We start from the raw sequence: 21924 nt of genomic DNA on the forward strand, positions 1-21924 counted from the left end.
AATCTTCTGGAACCAGGGATAAAAGCCATGTCCCTTGTACTGGCAGCTGGATACTTTACCACTGGGCCACCAGGGAAGTCCGAGAGGGGATTCTTAACATTTTAGGACCAGGGGATTTTTGGGGTTTCCTGGTGACTCAGAAGATAAAGAGTCTGCCTCCAATGCAGGAGCCTGGGTTCAATCCTTGCATCAGGAAGATCTCCTGGAGAAGGGAATGGCTTCCTACTCCAGTATCCTTGCCTGGAGAATTCCATGGACAGAGGAGCCTGGCAGGTTACAGTCCATGGGGTCACAAAGAGTCGGATGCAACTGAACTATGAACACTTTCACTTTCAGGGGGTTGTTAATCAGAAGTCCCTGGGCAATATAAGAGACCCCCGAAACAGGCCTTCAATTAGGGAAAAATAACTATAGGACCCAGGTGACAATGTCAGGCCACCTCCACCTTCCCCCTCACCCTTGACCCATCAGTTGGTATTGCAGACTATGCTGTGATTCTTCCAAGGGTTCTAGAAGGGGAACCAGAGGCAGATGACTGGATCAGAATGGCCAGCTAGGATGGTCAGTCATACATGGTGAGAGGCAGGTAGGGAAACTGAGAAGTAATACATACAAGAAGTGTCAGAAGGCAACATCCATCCCAAATCACACTGGATACTGGCTCTGGGGGTGGTAATGTATTTGTTCACTCAATCAATATTTACCGAGTACTCTTTATATGCCAGGCTCTGTGCCAGGCACTGGGCTAAGTGCTGGGAGTCGAGCTCCTAATAAACTATTTCCTTATTTCTCCCCTCTCTTCTGGAGAAAGAACTGGAATGACATCGGGCTCTCACTGGCACAAGGACTAGGCAATGGCTACATCTGCAGGAGGCAGACAGTGGCTTGAGCAGAGGGGTCAGGTTGGGGATGACATGGCCTGGCTGATATAACACTTAGATTATTCTGGAAATTTCTGTTTATTTTCTATGCTCAACTTAGTATTATTTATTTATGGTTGATAAGCAAATTAACTACTTTATAGTTTCTTGTAAGTCATTTCTATATATACAGTTATGACATTTGCTTGTGGAGGGGAAGGACTTTCAATTTTCAGTCTTAAAAGCAGCAGTGTGCCTAAATTACTGGGCCTGATAATTGTCTAAAACAAGTGTAGTTCAAATCACTGAATAGAAGCAGCAGCAAATAGGGGAAAGGGCATAATTCATCACCTCTTTATTATATGGCCAAACCTAAGTCACAGCAGGGAAGCCACAGTAGAGTGTAGGGATTTTAAATCACTACAAGGATAGAGGTCAGTGCATAGATAATCTGGAGAGATGATCCCACCCACAACCCTTTAAGACTACATTTGGTAACCACTTGACTCATAAGGGCAACCTGGCAATGAACTTCCCAAGTTAGGGTGTTCACCCCATTTCACCCAGCCTGCAAGTAGGCCTACAAGTAGGCCTACAAGTTTACTCCTATTTTCCATGGTACAAGAAGGGAATTGCAGAAACAGAGCTAGTGAAATCAACAACCCTAGTTCCTTGACTTATTAAATAGAATAGAGATGAATAGTCAAACAATTATTTGCCATTGTGGAATGTGTTTTCCCTAGTAACAATGTTGTACATACTCATAAGATTTCTATAATAGTCTATTTCAATCACTCTCCTATACAGGCTACAGACTCTTACACAGCATGTAGCCTAGTGTCTTTTGTGTACCTGAAACTCAAATTGTATTAATTGAAAGATAATTATACCAGTAGAAAAAGGGGAAAGAATAGTAAAAGAAATAAGAGGAGGAACCAAAATGAAAGTTCACTTTTAAATCATATTTAATTATGGATAAATGATTACAGGCATGGGTTCTAACTGAAAAGATTTCAATCTCTGCTCTAAGGTAAACAACAAAGATTGCAGGAGACTGATTTTAGGAGCTCCTTTTAAAAGTTTCTAGATCTGTGGTCTGTATCATTTTAAGTCTCAGTCCTGTAAGCATGAACGCTAAGTCACTTCAGTTGTGTCCGACTCTTTGCAACTCCATGGACTATAGCCCGCCCAGCTCCTCTGTCCATGGGATTCTCCAGGCATGAATACTGGAGTGGGTTGTCATGCACTTCTCCAAGGGATCTTCCTGACCCAGGGATAGAAGCTGCATCTCCTTACATTTCCTGCATTAGCAGGCTGCTTCTTTACCACTAGCGCCACCTGGGAAGCCAAGTCTTAGTCCTACACCCCCTTAAAAATTTAGGCCATCCATTGCTACAAAGAATTTTAAAGCAGAATCAATCAGTATACTTCAACTTAACGTTTATTAAGTGCCTATTCTATGTCAGGCACTTTTCTACACATTTAGTGTGTATTAACTTATTCAAATTTCATCACATTCTATGAGGTAGGTACCATTATTGTTTCTATTTTACCTAGGAGGGAATACTGGCACAGAGAGTAAGTAACTTGTCCAAGATCTCACAGGTTCTGTTCAGTTCAGTTCAGTTGCTCAGTCATGTCCGACTCTTTGCGACCCCATGAATTGCAGCGCGCCAGGCCTCTCTGTCCATCACCAACTCCCGGAGTCTACCCAAACCCATGTCCATCGAGTCAGTGATGCCATCCAACCATCTCATCCTCTGTCGTCCCCTTCTCCTCCCGCCCCCAATCCTACCCAGCATTAGGGTCTTTTCCAATGAGTCAACTCTTCACATGAGGTGGCCAAATATTGGAGTTTCAGCGTCAACATCAGTCCTTCCAATGAACACCCAGGACTGATCTCCTTTAGGATGGACTGATTGGATCTCCTTGCAGTCCAAGGGACTCTCAAGAGTCTTTTCCAACACCACAGTTCAAAAGCCTCAATTCTGCGGTGCTCAGCTTTCTTCACCGTCCAACTTTCACATCCATACATGACCACTGGAAAAACCATAGCCTTGACTAGACGGACTTTTGTTGGCAAAGTAATGTCTCTGCTTTTAAACATGCTATCTAGGTTGGTCATAACCTTCCTTCCAAGGAGTAAGCGTCTTTTAATTTCATGGCTGCAATCCCATCAGCAGTGATTTTGGAGCCCAAAAAAATAAAGTCTGACACTGTTTCCACTGTTTCCCCATCTATTTCCCATGGAGTGATGGGACCAGATGCCATCATCTTAGTTTTCTGAACGTTGAGCTTTAAGCCAACTTTTCCACTCTCCTCTTTCACTTTCATCAAGAGGCTCTTTAGTTCTTCTTCACTTTCTGCCATAAGGGTGGTGTCATCTGCATATCTGAGGTTATTGATATTTCTCCCAGCAATCTTGATTCCAGCTTGTGTTTCTTCCAGCCCAGCATTTCTCATGATGTACTCTGCACAGAAGTTAGATAAGCAGGGTGACAACATACAGCCATGATGTACTCCTTTTCCTATTTGGAACCAGTCTGTTGTTCCCTGTCCAGTTCTAACTGTTGCTTCCTGACCTGCATACAGGTTTCTCAAGAGACAGGTCAGATGGTCTGGTATTCCCATCTTTCAGAATTTTCCACAGTTTATTGTGATCCACACAGTCAAAGGCTTTGGCATAGTCAATAAAGCAGAAATAGATGTTTTTCTGGAACTCTCTTGCTTTTTCGATGATCCAGCGGATATTGGCAATTTGATCTCTGGTTCCTCTGCCTTTTCTAAAACCAGCTTGAATATCTGGAAGTTCATGGTTCACATGTTGCTGAAGCCTGGCTTGGAGAATTTTGAGCATTACTTTACTAGCATGTGAGATGAGTGCAATTGTGTGTGTAGTGGGCGACAATCCGAAGTCCTGCCCAGATAGTCTGAGCCACACCAGTAGCCAGTGTATACTACCTTAGCTCTGCAGAGTTTGTTTTCCCAGTATACATCTCCAAGTAAATGGTTTGTTCAAATAGCTCTTAGATGTTTAAATGTTTGGCACCTGTTTGTTGCATGATTACCTACTACCCTTCAAAATTCGTTAACTTTGTTTCTGAAAGACACATGCTTAGTTTTTTAAACCATCTTTTGCTGTCTTCTTTTCCGCAAGAGATAGTTGTTTGGATAATAACCTTTTAAGAAACAAAATAAGTATAGAATTACTTTTGTGAGGGAAAAATGGTAGCAGGCCATTCTTAGATGAGCTGGAGGTCAACATTTCAGATGTTTTTTGTTTTTATTGAAGTATAGTTGATTTTTTGGGCTTCCCAATGGCTCTGGGGTAAAGAATCCAACTGCAATGCAGGAGAGGCAGATTCGATCCCTGGATCAGGAAGATCCCCTGGAGGAGGGCATGGCAACCCACTCCAGTATTCTTGCCTGGAGAATCCCCATGGACAGAGGAGCCTAGCGGGCTCCAGTCCGTGGGGTCGCAAAGAGTTGGACACAACTGAGTGCCTAAGCATGACACACAGCACAGCGTTTTAGTAGACCTTATCATGCTGTTTTCTCCAGCTTCTGCTAGGACTATGAGGAGGAGGAGAAACTCATCTGGAGTGACGTTTCTCCTTCCCATTATTATTTCTTGCATAGGATATTAAAAGAAAGCTATTTGAAAATCTCACTTTGGTGATGAGGAGAGGAACAGCAAGTACAACCTGCATACTGGGAATTTTTCTAGAATTATTTTGACTTTCTTCATGAGATAAAAGAGAAGCTAAGTTACACTGTAAACTGTTTAAGTTTCAGACAGTGCCGTTTGGTTTGAAACATGCTGTGAATTTTAGAACTTTCTTTAGAACTTTGGTAACTTTGGCCAGGACACTTTTTTGGTTCCTCAAGATTATTAATCTTATACCTCCAAATATATTTCATATGTAGTTTAACAAATGATAATTAGAGGCTCTTCATGGGTTTGGGGTAAATGAGCCATTGAAAATAAGCCCCTGCTTAAATGACAGTGTCAGGGAGATGTACAAGTCAGGGACAGTCCCACTTCTTCCCACTTATAGGAGGGCTGAGAGGTCAATAAAGGGGCACTGTAAGAGGGTGAGCCCTTCTCTGGAGGTGGAACTGCTGTACCATACACCTTGTTTGTTTGGATAATATTCTGAGCCCCAAACCCACTCTGCTAGTTTAGTCTCTAAGAATAAGCCAAGCAACTGAAAACAGGGCCCTTGCTCAGCTAAGTCAAAACTCAAGGAATCACTAGCATTATGCGCTATGCCTGCCCACCTGGAGCACGAGAGTGTCTATGAAAGACTAAGGGAAGGGTAGTGTCACCACCATCTTTTTCTTCATGTCCACCACACTAATAAACAGGCCTCATTTCCTCATCTAAAGATTTGCTCTAAAGAAGGCATGACTCAACTGAAGCATCTTCAAATTACTGTGGCTGGTTTACAAACCATGCTGTAAAAGTATGCCCAGGCACAAACCACACTGTAAAAGTATGCCCTGGCACAAATTTACTGGCTGCTTTACAGTAAAAGGAAACCCAAGCATGTTGCTTATTATGAGAATGTGCTCAAAGTGAGAATTTTATTTTATGAATAGATAGTATATTAAGAAATTAGATAATTTATATACTTGAGTTCAATACTAGAGAGTGAATCATTTCTTAGGAAAAGGCTAATAAGACATTAAAAGTCAAAATTTAGAAACAAAATCTCTGATGAATTAAATTTAAATAATTGTATCCCAATATCAATGGAGAAAGACCACAGCAGAGAAGAAAACTGTGGAAGTTTGTTTTAAATTAAGAAAAACCTCTGGGTAAAAGATAGTAAAATTGTATTAGCCAAAAAAAAAAAAAAGAGTTGAAGACAGTTTAAGGTATAATCTTTCTTTTTTAAGATTTTTTTTTAATGTGGAACATTTTTAAACTCTTTATTGAATTTATTACAATACTACTTCTGTTTTGTGTTTTGGGTTCTTGGCTACAAGACCTGTAGGATCTTAGCTCCCTGACCAGGGATTAAACCTGCATCTCCTGCACTGGAAGCCAAAGTCTTAACCACTGGACAAGGAAAGTCCCTGAAGGTTATAGTCTTATAAAGAAAAATCAAATATTGTGAAGGCTAAGAAAAGCCCTTGTCTTTTTTCCCCACTTTGGTTAATAGAATTGGCTTTGTGATAGAGATCCTGAATTTTAACTTCTGGTAATCAGGCTAGTAGTACACTGATGAAGCAGCAATGTCAGAGCATATTCTACCAAGTCAAAGGTATATTAAAATTATGAAAGGGACATCAAGAACCTGATAAAGCTTTGTGTACCCTGCTGAGCTAATAAATAGACAACTAATTTAAGATGGATAAAACTGCTGGGTCTCTCAAGCTTCTAATGGTTTCAAAATGTATTTGTCTTATCACTTACAGGCTTTTAGTAATAATAATCTAAGTTCTGTGTATTTTCCTTTAAAAAAAGGAATAAACATTTGAGCAGTATTGTATTGTAACAATTCAATAAAGACTTTGAATTTGAGGATACAAATCTGTACCCCTTCAGCACAAAGAACCTATCCTTTTACTGTGTGAACAACATAACCAGAATCATGGCTCACTATTCAGAGTGGTTTATATAACCTTTGGGTCAACTTGTGTTTCATGGTGCAATAAGCTCTTGACACCTCTATAAACCAGAGGCAGATCTGTTGTTCGTATTCCCAAATATTGACTGCAAGCTTTGGAAAAAAAAAAAAAAAAGGACCCTCCCTTATAGAATTACGGAATGTTAGAGCAAAAGAAAACTGAAAGATGATCTTGAATAAACCACCATGTTATAGATGAAGAAAGTGAAGCATAGAGTGACCTGCTGATGTCTCATGAGGCTGGGACACAGCCTGGCTCAGAGCTCAGTTCCCCTAACTCTTAGATCCATACTCCGGCACCAATGTCATGTAGCCTCTCTCTTATTACTTGATGAATGAGTGTGGGCATCAGGAAGATAAAAATGAAAGAGATACACTCAACATCAACAAGCTCAAAATCTAATAGGGAAAATAGATATTTTGACAGACAATCCCACTACCAAAAAGCTTTATGTTATACTCTGTACACTATTGCTAGAATGGTCTTTCTAAAAATGTAATTTGGAACATTCTGTCTCTGCTCAAAACCCTGCAGTGGCTCCTCATTGCTTTTAAGGAAAATCCTCCTCTTTGTTCTCTGACCTCTTGTCTCACTGTGTCTTTGCTGATACCCCAGGGGAGCCATAGAGAACCAGTTGCTTTTCCCAAAACATGACCTGGTGCTTCAGCCTGTCAGGCCTTTGCTTATGCTCTCCTATACCTGGAACCCCTCCCTTTCATCATCTGTTAGGAGGGTTGTCTTTTTTATAAGACATTTCCTTAGGTTTCTCTCCTCCAATCTCCAGTCTCACAGGTGGAGGTGGACACTCCCTCCTTTGTTTATTGTTCACCATGCCCTGCCTATACTTCTTCTATAGTACTTCTCCTAAAGTACCTGTAGGACTATGTGATGTTGATTTCTTAAAAATATATAAATAAATGTATTTGCTCTTTATACTCATGTCTTTATGAATTAGAGGCAAGCTCCTTGATGGCAGTACCATCTTCTTTGTACCTTTAGAGTATAACTCAGCACCTCGTTCATTAAACTCCATTGAATGAACTACCCATAGAGGCCCCCTACTAAGTGCTATAGGCTTCCCTCATAGCTCCATCAGTAAAGAATCTGCCTGCCATGACCTGGGTTCGGTTCCTGGGTCAGGAAGATCCTCTGGAGAAGGAAATGGCAACCCATTCCAGTATTCTTGCCTGGAGAATCCCGTGGACAGAGGAGCCTGACAGGTTATGGTCCATGGGATCGCAAGAGTCAGACATAATTTAGCCACTAAACCACAATCACCACCACAAAGTGCTATGGCAACACAATGGAAGGAGCAGGGACCAGTGCTTGGAGGAGTACCCCAGAATGCACCAAGTTTTAGATGATTAGTAACCCATCAGAAGGCCTCAGAGGATGAGATGGCTGGATGGCATCACCAGTGCAATGGACATGAACTTTGGCAAACTTCAGGAGATAGTGAGGGACAGGGAGGCCTGCTGTACTACAGTCCATGGGGTCACAAAGAGTCGGACATGACAGGCAATTGAACAACAACAACCCATCTAAGTAGAGGGGCAGGGGCTGGCTCATACCTGGTGGCAAGAATAGAATGTAGAGGTCTAAGAAATGGTAGAAATGGTGGCAAGTTTGAAAAATGTTTGATTTTGTTGTCATTTAACTAGAAGAGTCTATAAATAAAGTCAGTCAAGGCCTGTGTGTGAAAGTCCTGGTAACCCATTAAAAGAAAAACATTCGATTGTGTCATAAAGAGCTAAAGAAAGAAGCGTTACAAAGGTTAGTATTCAAGAGTGTGAATGATTAGATCTGCCTGTCAAAAGAAAGGGCGATGATGCAACTGAGCAGATGTTGCACTAGAGATGGACAAGACTGGGAGCTGAGTCCTGGGAAGGCATTTGCTGATCTGAGGGTTCAGAGAACTGAGACTGGTCTTGGTGAGAAGTGATGAGAGCCTGAAGTGACGTAGTGGAGATGGAGAAAGGGAGAATGATTGGAAAAACACAGCAGTGGTGGAATGATGGATGGTGACTGACTGAAGATGAGGAATGAGGAAAAGGGAGGAATCATGAATGATTCTAAGCATGTATCTTGAATGTTTAAGTGAATAGCAGTGTCCTGATATGAAATGCAGGAAGGAGAGGTTTCTGAGGTGTAACACTGAGTGTGTGATGTCTGTAAGATACTTACATGAGTAAGCTGAGAAAGCAGTTGGAGATAGGTATCTCGTGCTCAGGAAGGCGCTTAGGTCATGAGTACATGGAGATGATAACTGAGTCTATAGGGGAGGATGAGAGCATCATGTGAGAGTGAGGGAAGAAGGTCCAAGATGAGGCCCTTGGGAAAGGAGGAGAGAGTGGAGGAAGAGACAACAATGACTAAATTGCATAAAATAAAGAAGTAAGAAGAAATCCAATGTAGAGTCATAGAAGCCATCGAAAAAGAAAGTTTATTTACAGAAAAGATAGTTAATGGTGTCAAAAGCAAAGAAAGGACAAAGATGATGAGGAGTGAAAAAAAAAGTCCTAGGAAAAAAGTCCTGTAATATAAGGCTGCAAACATACTCATTGGGGGCTGGAGGAAGTCCAGAATAAGCCAGGTCCAGTGTTCACCCAGTGAATCAGAGACAAAGGCTCCTTCTGTTTCCTAGTCCCATCCAGTCCATAAGCCTCGGGTTAGCTTAAGCTATGATTTATGCTAAATAGCTTCATCTATTTAGGGCTACTGAAATTGAGGGGGTTGGATTATCTCTGGCAAGAACTTAATAAAAAATTGAGGGACTCTCACATTAATTTTCATTTGCCTGAGTTGAGATTGGGATAAGGAGGTAGCTGACTAAAGAAATCTTTTTAAAAAATGAAAAAGAGCGGGAAAAGAATAAGCATTTACTATTTAAAAAACTGACCCGCCAAATAGTCCTATAAGTCTTCATTCTCCTGCCTCCACATAGTCTAGTGTCTATTTATAGGAACACTATAAGCTAGCATGGCCAATATAGGCTTCAGTGGGCCAGCAGAAATGCAATCACTAAATAATTTGTTTCAAATTCCTCAAAACTCTTTTACTAAGGGACTTATTAAGTGAGGGAAATCAACTTGAATTCTATGGGCAGGGTTGAAATTGAGGTTACAGAAACTGAAAGGAAGCACTTTTAAACTTTCAGAGCAAATTAATAATGCTATGACATACATGCAGGTCATCGGCTGACTTGGGTCACCGAGCAGGGTATGGATGAGTTTGTGGGTTACGGAATTCACACAGCGAGTCACGTGGGGCATGAACTATGCACTAGTCCAATGCAGGAGGACCTGGTAGCAGACCACAAAAGTTTGAAAGTTTTTAAAAAACAAACAAACAAAAAATGTACACCCATGGCTGATTCATGTCAATGTATGGCAAAACCCACCACAATATTATAAAGTAATTAGCCTCCAATTAAAATAAATTAATTAATTAAAAAAAAACACAGATAATTTGGAAAGCATCAATTCAGATCACAACCCGTTTGTAAGTTAAGACTTCCAATAGTTTGGGAAAAGCTACTTGACAGACTACTTTAACATGCCCCCAAAAAATTTGGCTATAAAGCGAGAGAGTGTTGGAAGTCTGTGTAAAAGATATGAATTGGTGATGGAAATGTCCAAAATTAACTTCTAATAAAACCTTCTAGATTAATTTTATGCTAGCTTATTTTTTAAGTTAATTTTTATTGGAGTATAGTTGCTTTACAATGTTGTGCTAGTTTCTGCTGTATAGTAGTAAGTCAGCTATACGTATACATATATCCCCTGTTTGGGGGATTTCCTTCCCATTTAGGTCACCACAGAGCACGGAGTAGAGTTCCTTGAGCTACATGGTAGGTTAGCTTATTTTTTAAGTTATTTTGTTTATAACAATATGCCTACGGTCTATATAATAGTATCTGGCATCCCACTCTTTGTGATCCCATGGATACCCTGCAGCATGCCAGGCTTCCCGGTCCTTAACTATCTCCCAGAGTTTGCTCAAACTCACGTTCCTTGAGTCGGTGATGCCATCCAACCTTTTCATTCTCTGTTGCCCCCTTCTCCTCTTGCCCTCCATCTTTCCCAGCATCAGGGTCTTTTCCAATGAGTCATCATCTGGCGCATCAGTTCAGTTCAGCTCAGTTCAGTCGCTCAGTCATGTCCGACTCTTTGCGACCCTATGAATTGCAGCACGCCAGGCCTCCCTGTCCATCACCAACTCCCGGAGTTTACCCAAACTCATGTCCATTGAGTCGGTGATGCCATCCAGCCATTTCATCCTTTGTCGTCCCCTTCTCCTCCTGCCCCCAATCCTTCCCAGCATTAGGGTCTTTTCCAATGAGTCAACTCTTCCCGTGAGGTGGCCAAGGTATTGGAGTTTCAGCATCAACATCAGTCCTTCCAATGAACACCCAGGACTGATCTCCTTTAGGATGGACTGGTTGGATCTTCTTGAAGTCCAAGGGACTCTCAAGAGTCTTCAACACCACAGTTCAAAAGCATCAATTCTGCGGCGCTCAGCTTTCTTCACCATCCAACTCTCACATCCATACATGACTACTGGAAAAAGCATAGCCTTGACTAGATGGACTTTTGTTGGCAAAGTAATGTCTCTGCTTTTAAATACGCTATCTAGGTTGGTCATAACTTTCCTTCCAAGGAGTAAGCGTCTTTTAATTTCATGGCTGCAATCACCATCTGCAGTGATTTTGGAGCCCCCCAAAATAAAGTCTGACACTGTTTCCAATGTTTCCCCATCTCTTTCCCATGAAGTGGTGGGACCAGATGCCATCATCTTAGTTTTCTGAATGTTGAGCTTTAAGCCAACTTTTTCACTCTCCTATTTTACTTTCATCAAGAGGCTTTTTAGCTCCTCTTCACTTTCTGCCATAAGGGTAGTGTCATCTGCAAATCTGAAGTTATTGATATTTCTCCCGGCAATCTTGATTCCAGCTTGTGCTTCTTCCAGCCCAGTGTTTCTCATGATGTACTCTGCATATAAGTTAAATAAGCAGGGTGACAATATACAGCCTTGACGTACTCCTTTTCCTATTTGGAAACAGTCTGTTTTTCCATGTTCAGTTCTAACTGTTTCTTCCTGACCTGCATACAGGTTTCTCAAGAGACAGGTCAGATGGTCTGGTATTCCCATCTCTTTCAGAATTTTCCACAGTTTATTGTGATCCACACAGTCAAAGGCTTTGGCATAGTCAATAAAGCAGAAACAGATGTTTTTCTGGAACTCTGTTGCTTCTTCCATGATCCAGCAGATGTTGGCAATTTGATCTCTAGTTCCTCTGCCTTTTTTAAAACCAGCTTGAACATCTGGAAGTTCCCGGTTCACGTATTGCTGAAGCCTGGCTTGGAGAATTTTGAGCATTACTTTACTAGCATGTGAGATGAGTGCAATTGTGCGGTAGTTTGAGCATTCTTTGGCATTGCCTTTCTTTGGGATTGGAATGAAAACTGACCTTTTCCAGTCCTGTGGCCACTGCTGAGTTTTCCAAATTTGCTGGCATATCCAGTGCAGCACTTCCACAGCATCATCTTTGAGGATTTGAAATAGCTCAGCTGGAATTCCATCACCTCCACTAGCTTTGTTCCTAGTGATGCTTTCTAAGGCCCACTTGACTTCACATTCCAGGATGTCTGGCTCTAGGTGAGTGATCACACCATCGTGATTATCTGGGTCGTGAAGATCGTTTTTGTACAGTTCTTCCGTGTATTCTTGCCACCTCTTCTTAATATCTTCTGCTTCTGTTAGGTCCATACCATTTCTGTCCTTTATCAAGCCCGTCTTTGCATGAAATATTCCCTTGGTAGCTCTAATTTTCTTGAAGAGATCTCTAGTCTTTCCCATTCTGTTGTTTTCTTCTATTTCTTTGCACTGATCGCTGAGGAAAGCTTTCTTATCTCTCCTTGCTATTCTTTGGAACTCTGCATTCAGATGGAAATATCTTTCCTTTTCTTCCTTGCTTTTCACTTCTCTTCTTTTCCCAGCTATTTGTAAGGCCTCCTCAGACAGCCATTTTGCCTTTTCACATTTCTTTTCCATGGAGATAGTCTTGATCCCTGTCTCCTGTACAATGTCATGAAGCTCTGTCCATAGTTCATCAGGCACTCTGTCTATCAGATCTAGTCCCTTAAATCTATTTGTCACTTCTAGTGTGTACTCATAAGGGATTTGATCTAGGTCATACCTGAATGGACTAGTGGTTTTCCCTACTTTCTTCAACTTAAGTCTGAATTTGGCAATGAGGAGTTCATGATCTGAGCCACAGTCAGCTCCCGGTCTTGTTTTTGCTGACTGTATAGAGCTTCTCCATCTTTTGCTGCAAAGAATATAATCAATCTGTTTTCAGTGTTGACCATCTGGTGATGTCCATGTGTAGAGTCTTTTCTTGTGTTGTTGGAAGAGGGTGTTTGCTATGACCAGTGCATTCTCTTGGCAAAACTCTATTAGCCTTTGCCCTGCTTCATTCTGTACTCCAAGGCCAAATTTGCCTGTTACTCCAGGTGTTTCCTGACTTCCTACTTTTGTATTCCAGTCCCCTATAATGAAAAGGGCATCTTTTTTGGGTATTAGTTCTAAAAGGTCTTGTAGGTCTTCACAGAACCGTTCAACTTCAGCTTCTTCAGCGTTACTGGTCAGGACATAGACTTGAATTACTGTGATATTGAGTCTTTTGCCTTGGAAACGAACAGAGAGATCATTCTGTCATTTTTGAAACTGCATCCAAGTACTGCATTTTGGACTCTTTTGTTGACCATGATGGCTACTCCATTTCTTCTAAGGGATTCCTGCCCACAGTAGTAGATATAATGGTCATCTGAGTTAAATTCACCCATTCCGTTCCATCTTAGTTCGCTGATTCCTAGAATGTTGACGTTCACTCTTGCCATCTCCTGTTTGACCACTTCCAATTTGCCTTGATTCATGGACCTAACATTCTAGGTTCCTATGCAATATTGCTCTTTACAGCATTGGACCTTGCTTCTATCACTGGTCCCATCCACAGCTGGGTATTGCTTTTGCTTTGGCTCCAAACCGTCATTCTTTCTGGAGTTAATTCTCCACTGATCTCCAGCAGCATATTGGGCACCTACCAACATGGGGAATTCATCTTTCAGTGTCCTATCTTTTTGCCTTTTCATACTGTTCATGGGGTTCTCAAGGCAAGAATACTGAAGTGGTTTGCCATTCCCTTCTCCAGTGGACCACATTCTGTCAGACCTTTCCATCATGACCCGTCCGTCTTGAGTGGCCCCACACGGCATGGCTTAGTTTCATTGAGTTAGACAAGGCTGTGGTCTGTGTGATCAGATTGGCTAGTTTTCTGTGATTATGGTTTCAGTGTGTCTGCCCTCTGATGCCCTCTCGCAACACCTACTGTCTTACTGTCTTACTGGGTTTCTCTTACCTTGGATGTGGGTTACCTCTTCACGGCTGCTCCAGCAAAGCGCAGCCACTGCTCCTTACCTTGGATGAGGGGTATCTCCTCACGCCGCCTCTCCTGACCTTGAAGGTGGAGTAGCTCCTCTTGGCAATCCTGTGCCTGCACAGCCAACGCTCCCTGGACGTGGGGTAGCTCCTCTCGGTGGCTGCCCCTGAACCTCGGGCGTGGGGTAGCTCCTCTCAGCCACGCTTCTGCACGGTCCGTTGCAGCCTCCGCGCTTCTCCGGGGGCCGCAGCGCTTGGACAGTAGGCATGGTAGGCACTAAATAGGTGCTTCGCTGGTAGCTCAGATGGTAAAGAATCTTCCTGCAATGCAAATCCGGGTTCAGTCCCTGGGTTGGCAAGATCCCCTGGAGATGGGAATGGCAATCCACTCCAGCATATTCTTGCCTGGAGAATTCCATGGACAGAGGAGCCTGGTGGGCTACAGTCCGTGGGATCGCAAAGAGTCGGAGATGACCTAGCAACTCAACACGCACACACATAGGGACTAAATAAGAATCTGTAAAATAAGGAATTAGCTATTCTAACTACAACAGAGAATAGGCCCCCGGAAAAGCTAGCAGGAGAATTTAAAGACAGTCCAAATATAGGTTAATGGGACTTAACACAGCGATAAAGAGAAGATCAACCTAAGAATTATTGGGCGTAACCTCCAGTTGTTCCCTTCTCAGCGGGGAGCATGGCCATCTCCTAAGGTCCAATCCTTGACTTTTCTTTTGTTTTTGCCCCCAATATTCTGTTACTCTCTGAGTCCTAAATATCTCTTTATTCTGACTTCTGCTGTTAGTCACCCTGCTGTAGTTGAGGGCATCTCACCACAGGGCTTTTGCAATAGCTTCCTAAATAGCCTCCCTGCCCCAGGCTCTTCCCCATTCAAACTTCCTTTCAAATTAAAAATCTGATATTTTCTTTTGTTTTGCTTAAAAGCATAAAATTCCCCTGATTTACCTTCTAAGCTTAAACTCTACCTAAGCTCCTTGGCAGGACAGCCCCCTACAAGACCTTTTATCATCTGGGACTTGCCTCACACCCAGCCTTTTCTTCTGCTCCCTACCTGGTAATCCTTGAAGCTCAGCGACCCTAAGCTCCTCGTAAGCCTCGCCCCAGGGTGTGCCATGCTAGTCCGTGCCTCTGTGTCTTTGGTGATGCTCTTCCTTTTTGTCTGGAAGGCTCTCCACCCCAACAATCTGCCTACTGCTCCATCTGTATCGGTGTTCTCTTGCTCCTGTGACAAATTACCACAAACTCAATGACTTTAACGTGACACAAATTTATTACCTTGTGTTTTGGCAAATTGAAAGTCTGAAGTGAGTCTTATGAGGCTAAAACCAAGGTGTCAGCAGAGCTGCATACCTTCTGGAGGTCATAAGAGATCATCTATTCTTTGTCTTTTCCAGCTTGTAGAAACTGCCCAGGGCTTCCCAGGTGGCTCTAGTGGTAAAGAACCCACCTGCCAATGCATAAGAGATGCGAGTTCAATCCCTGGGTTAGGAAGATCCCCTGGAGGAGTGCATGGCAACCCACTCCAGTATCCTTGCCTGGAGAATCCCATGGACAGAGGAGCCTGGCAGAGCACAGAAACAACATGCTCTTTTGGCTAATGGCCACATCATTCCAACCTCTGCTTCCATTGTCACATCTCCTCTGGCTCTGGCACTCCTGTCCCCCTTTTATAGAAGGATCCTTGTGATTACAATGGGCCCACCTAGATGAACTATGATTTTTCTATTTTCCCCAAATTAATCACATCTTCAAAGTCTCCATTGCTATGATATCGATCTTCACAGGATTAAGACACGCACATCTTCTGGGAGCCATCATTCTGTCTACCACAATTGATGTGTCCAGTTGATCTCTTAAAGCTCAGCTCATATATCACTTTTTCTCTGCTAATCTTTCCATTCAGAGCTGGCCCCTCTCTATTTTGTGTCATGTACACGCTACCATCATTGCACGGATTACCTTGCATTGCATATGTTAATTCTTTAGACATGTGTGGGCTTCCCTGATGGCTCAGTGGTAAAGAATCTGCATGCAAATGCAGGAGACACAGGTTCAGTCCCTGGGTCCAGAAGATCCTCTGGAGAAGGAAATGGCAACCCACTCCAGTATTCTTGCCTAGAAGATCCCATGGACAGAAGAGCCTGGAAGGCTACAGTCCATTGAGTCAAAAAGAGTTGGACATGACTAAAATAACAACAAAAAACACATGTATATTTCTATGCAGAACTCCTTCAGGGGCAACTTATTTATCATTGTATCACCAGCACCTAGCACAGTACATGACATATAGTAAAACTGAGCTAAATTAATTTTTAAAATGTGCTGGGAAATGTGACCATTCACTTTTATGTCACCTACAAATATAAATTTAAATGGTGACTGAAGTGTGTCCCGAACTCTCCAGCATCATCTCCTATCACTCCTCCCCCAACCCTGCCTACTTTCACAACTATTATACTTCCCCTCACATGGTCACATGGGCTTTCTAACCCTTCTTGATCATGCCGTGTGTTTTTCCATCCTCGTCTCTCTATCTATAATGCTCTTTCTCCAACTTTTCTATTTTATGAATCTTGATTCATTCTTCAAGGCACAAATCAAAAATTTACCCTCTGGAATGTCTTTTATGCTCTCTTTAAGACACAATTAACCACTTCATTGGGATGCTAGGATATTTTGTACACATCTATATTATATATCTCCGGAGAAGGCAATGGCACCCCACTCCAGTACTCTTGCCTGGAGAGTCCCGTGGACGGAGGAGCCTGGTAGGCTACAGTCCATGGGGTCGCTGGGAGTCGGACACGACTGAGCGACTTCACTTTCACTTTTCCCTTTCATGTACTGGAGAAGGAAATGGCAACCCACTCCAGTATTCTTGCCTAGAGAATCCCAGGGACGGGAGAGCCTGCTGGGCTGCCGTCTATGGGGTCGCATAGAGTCGGACACGACTGAAGCGACTTAGCAGCAGCAGCAGCAGCATATTATATATCTCACATTGTGTTATTCTTGGTTTTATACATACTGTTCCCCCATGAGAGTGTGAAAGGACCATATCCTGTTTTTACCTATCCTGGGCATATAGCAAGTGCTCAATGATGTTTATCAAATTAAATTGAACATAGGAACAGATCAGCTTGGAGGGGATGAGCATTGAGGGCAGTGGGAAGGAACCAAAGATAAAGGATGCCCTTGAGAAAGGTAAGGAGAAAGAAGGAGACTGAGAAGACTGTGTTCAGAGGACCACAGAAGTGGAGAGTGATGAAGACCTTAGGTGGAGTGACTGACCTTTAAATAAGGGGGAGAGTGTGAACAGTGGTACTAAATGCCATGGAGATACTGACCTGGAAGATCAATGAGAATGGCTGTTGTACTTGACCTGTAAGAGATCCTAATGGCTTTAGGAAGCCCAAGTTTTGGAGTGCTCAGTCAGGGATCTGGGTCCACTCCTGTTTTTAGGTCAGGAGAGAAAAGTTCTCCAGAAGATAAATGACTGGAGGAATAGTAAACCAGACTTCTTATCTGATCAACCTGTTCAAATGCCTGAGGACATGAATACCACAGCAAAGCTCCAAGTCAGGTTAAAAGGCTTGCTTCTTTCATCTGATACAGAAGGCTCAAAGGACTGGAAGAAGTTAGTTCTTAGAGAATGCAGGGGTCAGCTTGACGTGTTTCCCTATGATAACCAGAGATTTTCATCAATGGGGCACAATGAACCCGATAGTCGAGGGCTTTTTAAGATGAAAGACAAAAAAAAAAAAAAAGATGAAAGACAAATGTCCAATCTGGCTTCAGAGCTGGGAGCAATTTCTCTTCCATGGAGCTTTTCTGGATACTGGAATTTTTCTCTATGAGGCATCATATGACCCGATGAACCAATATTCTCCATGCCTCTGCCTGCCTTGAACCTTGCTCTTTTGTCTTCCCTCAAAGCTACTTTCTCCAACATATATCCTACTTGGCTAACCTTTATGGCCAGCTGTCTATCTTGATCAATTTCAAAATTGATTTAGACAAATTCTTATGCCTACCACTTGCTTGGATTTTTCCCCAAATTGATTTCATCCAGCATTCATAATAGTTCTATGATCTGTTTCTGTTACGGCCTAGTTCAGTCTACTCTAGCCTGGTAGGCCATGTAATTCTCAACAGTAGTGTGAATATTTCTTGGGGATGAAAAACAGCTTTTTTTTTTCCTTAATTTTTATTTTTTGGCTGCTCGATATGGCATGCGGGATCTTAGTTGCCTGACCAGGGATTGATCCTGTGCCCCCTGCAGTGGAAGTGTAGAGACTCAAAAACTGGATCGCCAGGGAAGACCTGCAATTTAATTTCGTGAAGTATGTGTATGTGTGTGTGTGTGTCAGTCGCTAAGTCGTGTCCAACTCTTTGCGACCCCATCAACTATAGCCCACCAGGCTCCTCTGTCCATGGAAATCTCCAGAAAAGATTACTGGAGTGGGTTGCCATTCCCTACTCCAGGTTCTTGATGTAACAGTTCAGTTCATTCTCTCAGTTGTGTCTGACTCTTTGCGACCCCATGGACTGCAGCATGCCAGGCTTCCCTGTCCATCACCAACTCCCGGAGCTTACTCAAACTTATGTCCATTGAGTCCATGATGCCATTCAACCATCTCAGATGTATAGTGTAGATATAAATACTGGGCTTCCCAGGTGGAAGGAAATGACAACCCACTCCAATATTCTTGCCTGGAAAATTCTATGGACAGCGCAGCCTGGCGGGCTACAGTCCATGGAGTCCTAAAGAGTCGGACACAATAGAGTGACTGAGCATACAGGCTGCTGCTGCTGCTAAGTCGCTTCATTTGTGTCCGACTCTGTGCGACCCCATAGACGGCAGCCCACCAGGCTCCCCCGTCCCTGGGATTCTCCAGGCAAGAACACTGGAGTGGGTTGCCATTTCCTTCTCCAATGCAGGAAATTGAAAGGTGAAAGAGAAGTCACTCAATCCTGTCTGACTCTTAGTGACCCCCACGGACTACAGCCTACCAGGCTCCTCAGTCCATGGGATTTTCCAGGCAAGAGTACTGGAGTGGGTCGCCATTGCTTTCTCTGGAGCATACAGGCACATAGATATAAATGCAGAACTTAAACTGATATAACAATATATCTGTGGTATTAAGATGTTATGGAGAAGCAATTAAAAATGTCCAAAAAATATCCTTAGGAGGGCAACAATGAGAACTAAGGGTAGAGAAACACTGTGAAAGGTGTTAAAGCTTAAATTCAAGCGCCAAGAGGAGTACAAGACAGTGGATGGTAAGGAAATGGAGGTAGCCATGGTTGGTTACTTGACTGAGAAGTACATTATGGAGAAGATTTCAGTCTACCAAACACATTTTGAGCATTTACCATTATGTGCCATGAGCTGTGTGAAACACTTTCATGTTTGTTAGCAAAAAGCTTCTCTTTATTTTAGTCCCAATGGGCATGTTCCTTGTGAGAACAACAGCGACATTTTCTGTTGAGACAGTAGCCCACCTCTCTCCTCTCTGCTTCAGTAGCTTTCACGCTAATTAAACATTTGGAGGTAACTCATTCACATTTTGCAACATAATACAATGAAAAACACAGCCCAGCTTGTGTTTGTAGAAGCTCCTTTCATGGCAGTCTTTCAACCTGTTGGGCAATTTAAAAGATGCAATTGTAATCATGACTAACTCATTAAGATGCTTGAGGGAAACCTGAACGTCCCTAACCTACTTTTGAAAAAAGAGAAGCAAGGGGAATACAGGAGTGGGAAGAATCCAAGGCAAACAATTTCAAGTCTTTGAACAAAGGGCAGACGCTGGACCCTCCTGGGCTGGGCTTGAGGAGGCTGGGACAAGAAAACAGAATGTTTCTTAAAGAAAGCCTAGTAGTCACTAGTGTCTGCGTGCTCTTCTAGAGTGTGACCTTTATTTGGTTGTTTGTTTTGACTTTTAAAGTGCCCCTCTTTGTTCTCTTATGGCATTCATTAAGAATTTACCACTGAGTCTTGGCCTTTTATCCTAGTCAGGTCATCTCTGCTGTGTATTCATCCCATGTATTTGACTCCTGAGCATTCTTGTTTTCCTACTTTCCTGCTTTTGTCCTCAGTGCTGAAGCTGGGATGATGGTGGTGGTGGAAGGCTGAAGGGGAAGGATGAATGAGCCACAGTGTCCACCGAGAATCCATAGCCAACTCTTGGCAACTTATTGGAGGTAAATCTTGTCTTCAGCTTCTTGTTGACTTTATCACCCACTCAGTGTGCTTAACTTTGATGGATGTTATCATGAGCTCTGTTTATTCACATTGTCAAGAGCACCAGTTGAACAGGGAAATATTCAGAAAAACATACTCTTTAAGTGTCAAGTTGACTTGAGAGGAAGAAACATCATTGTTTTACTGAACTTGGCATTGTTGTACAAATAAACAATCATTCATATTTTATCAAACTACTTGTGCATGTAGTCACAGTTTTATTCCTTCTTCCTGGTCAGATTTTGTACTTCAGAGGATGGAGAAGAGGAGAGGGGAAGATTTTTAAAACACCGCTTTGAATTGGGTTGGGGGTGGTCTGAGCCATGGGCTTCCCAGGTGGCACAGTGGTAAAGAATCCACCTGCCAATGCAGGAGTTTCAGGAGACTTGGGTTTGATTCCTGAGTCAGGCAGATTCCCTGGAGGAGGAAATGGCAGCCCACTCCAGTATTCTTGCCTAGAAAATCCTGAGTGACTGAGCATGCATGCACAAGTCTGAGCCACAGATAAAGGTATCACTTCAAGGGATAGGGAATCATCTCTTCTTGGGAGCACCAACGGATTGGAGCCATTGGCCACAGGAGAAGAGAGACAAGGGTCACTGGTGAGTAATCAAAAAGAGTTTCTCCCATTCTGGGTCATTTTTACATTGTAGCCTAAATATATTTCTTAAGTTTTATAAATTCTTGGAACGTCATATATACCCAAACAGTTTTTTCAATATAGTGGGTATTTGTAGACTGACCTAGAATTTAGGACACCTTGAATTTAATCCCCGCTGTGACACTGGCTGTGGAGAAGGAAATGGCAACCCACTCCAGTATTCTTGCCTGGGGAATTCCACGGACAGAGGAGCCTGGCGGGCTACAGTCCATGGGGCTGCAAAGAGTTGGACACAACTGAAGTGACTTAGCACGTGACACTGGCTGACTCTGTAACTTTCAGTTATTTTTGGTTCTCCAAGATAATATGAATGCAGTAATAGAAAACACACAGGTGTTAGGATTCTTGCAACTGTAATTATTACAATTGTAATAATTATTACAATCCTACCCATAGCACATATTAGCTTGTTGAGTAAGAAGTTCTTTAACTCCTTTGCCTTGGTGTCTTTATTTGTTAAATGGAGATAAAGATATCTCCCTTGCAGGAATGTTGTGAGGATCTTATGAGATCATGTATGTAAAACACCTCCTCCTACACATAGGAGTCACTAAGTAAATGGCTGCTCTCGTAGGAAGATCTGTGTGGAGATGGGGAAAGGCTAGGTGACAAAATGCATGGGTTGTTCTGAGCTCATTAGCTGCTCAATGGTTTCATTAGAGAATGAGGAGAATGCAGCCTGGTCCCATAGAAAACCAGGCCTGTTTTATTTCTGCAGGATCTGGTCACCTCGTAATCAGAATTTACAGGAGTAAGGGAGGTGAGGAGAGACAGAGAGAGAGAGAGAGAGAAAGAGAGAGGGAAAACGGGAAGCACGGAGGGGAGCTGTGCTCTCCAAAGGCAGAGACTCTTTAGCATTCCGTCAGCAGTGGAACCGGAATGAAAAGCAAATGGCTGACTGCTCGTGGTATGATCACCAAGGCCAAACAACCAAACTGTTTCCTGCTCAGTCTCCACAGATGTTGTTCCTTAGTCTGGATAAGTCCCCTGGAGAGTATTTTACTGAAAGAAAGAGGCAGCTGCATAACTGCCTGGTTCATGGAACTGACAAACCAGTGTGT

The 21924-nt window shown here is 42.7% G+C and overlaps 1 long non-coding RNA gene across 1 annotated transcript; it reads left to right on the forward strand.

The window, feature by feature from the left end:
* Positions 1 to 504: 504 nt before the first annotated feature.
* On the forward strand, positions 505 to 6655 carry LOC145504802 (uncharacterized). The gene is made up of 2 exons (XR_014052519.1): positions 505 to 1773; positions 5707 to 6655. It is a non-coding gene; the product is annotated as an uncharacterized LOC145504802 (long non-coding RNA).
* Positions 6656 to 21924: the final 15269 nt, after the last annotated feature.

This window comes from Giraffa tippelskirchi, chromosome 5 (assembly GCF_054371585.1).
Source record: "Giraffa tippelskirchi isolate mGirTip1 chromosome 5, T2T-mGirTip1v1.2.pri, whole genome shotgun sequence".
NCBI lineage: Eukaryota > Metazoa > Chordata > Mammalia > Artiodactyla > Giraffidae > Giraffa > Giraffa tippelskirchi.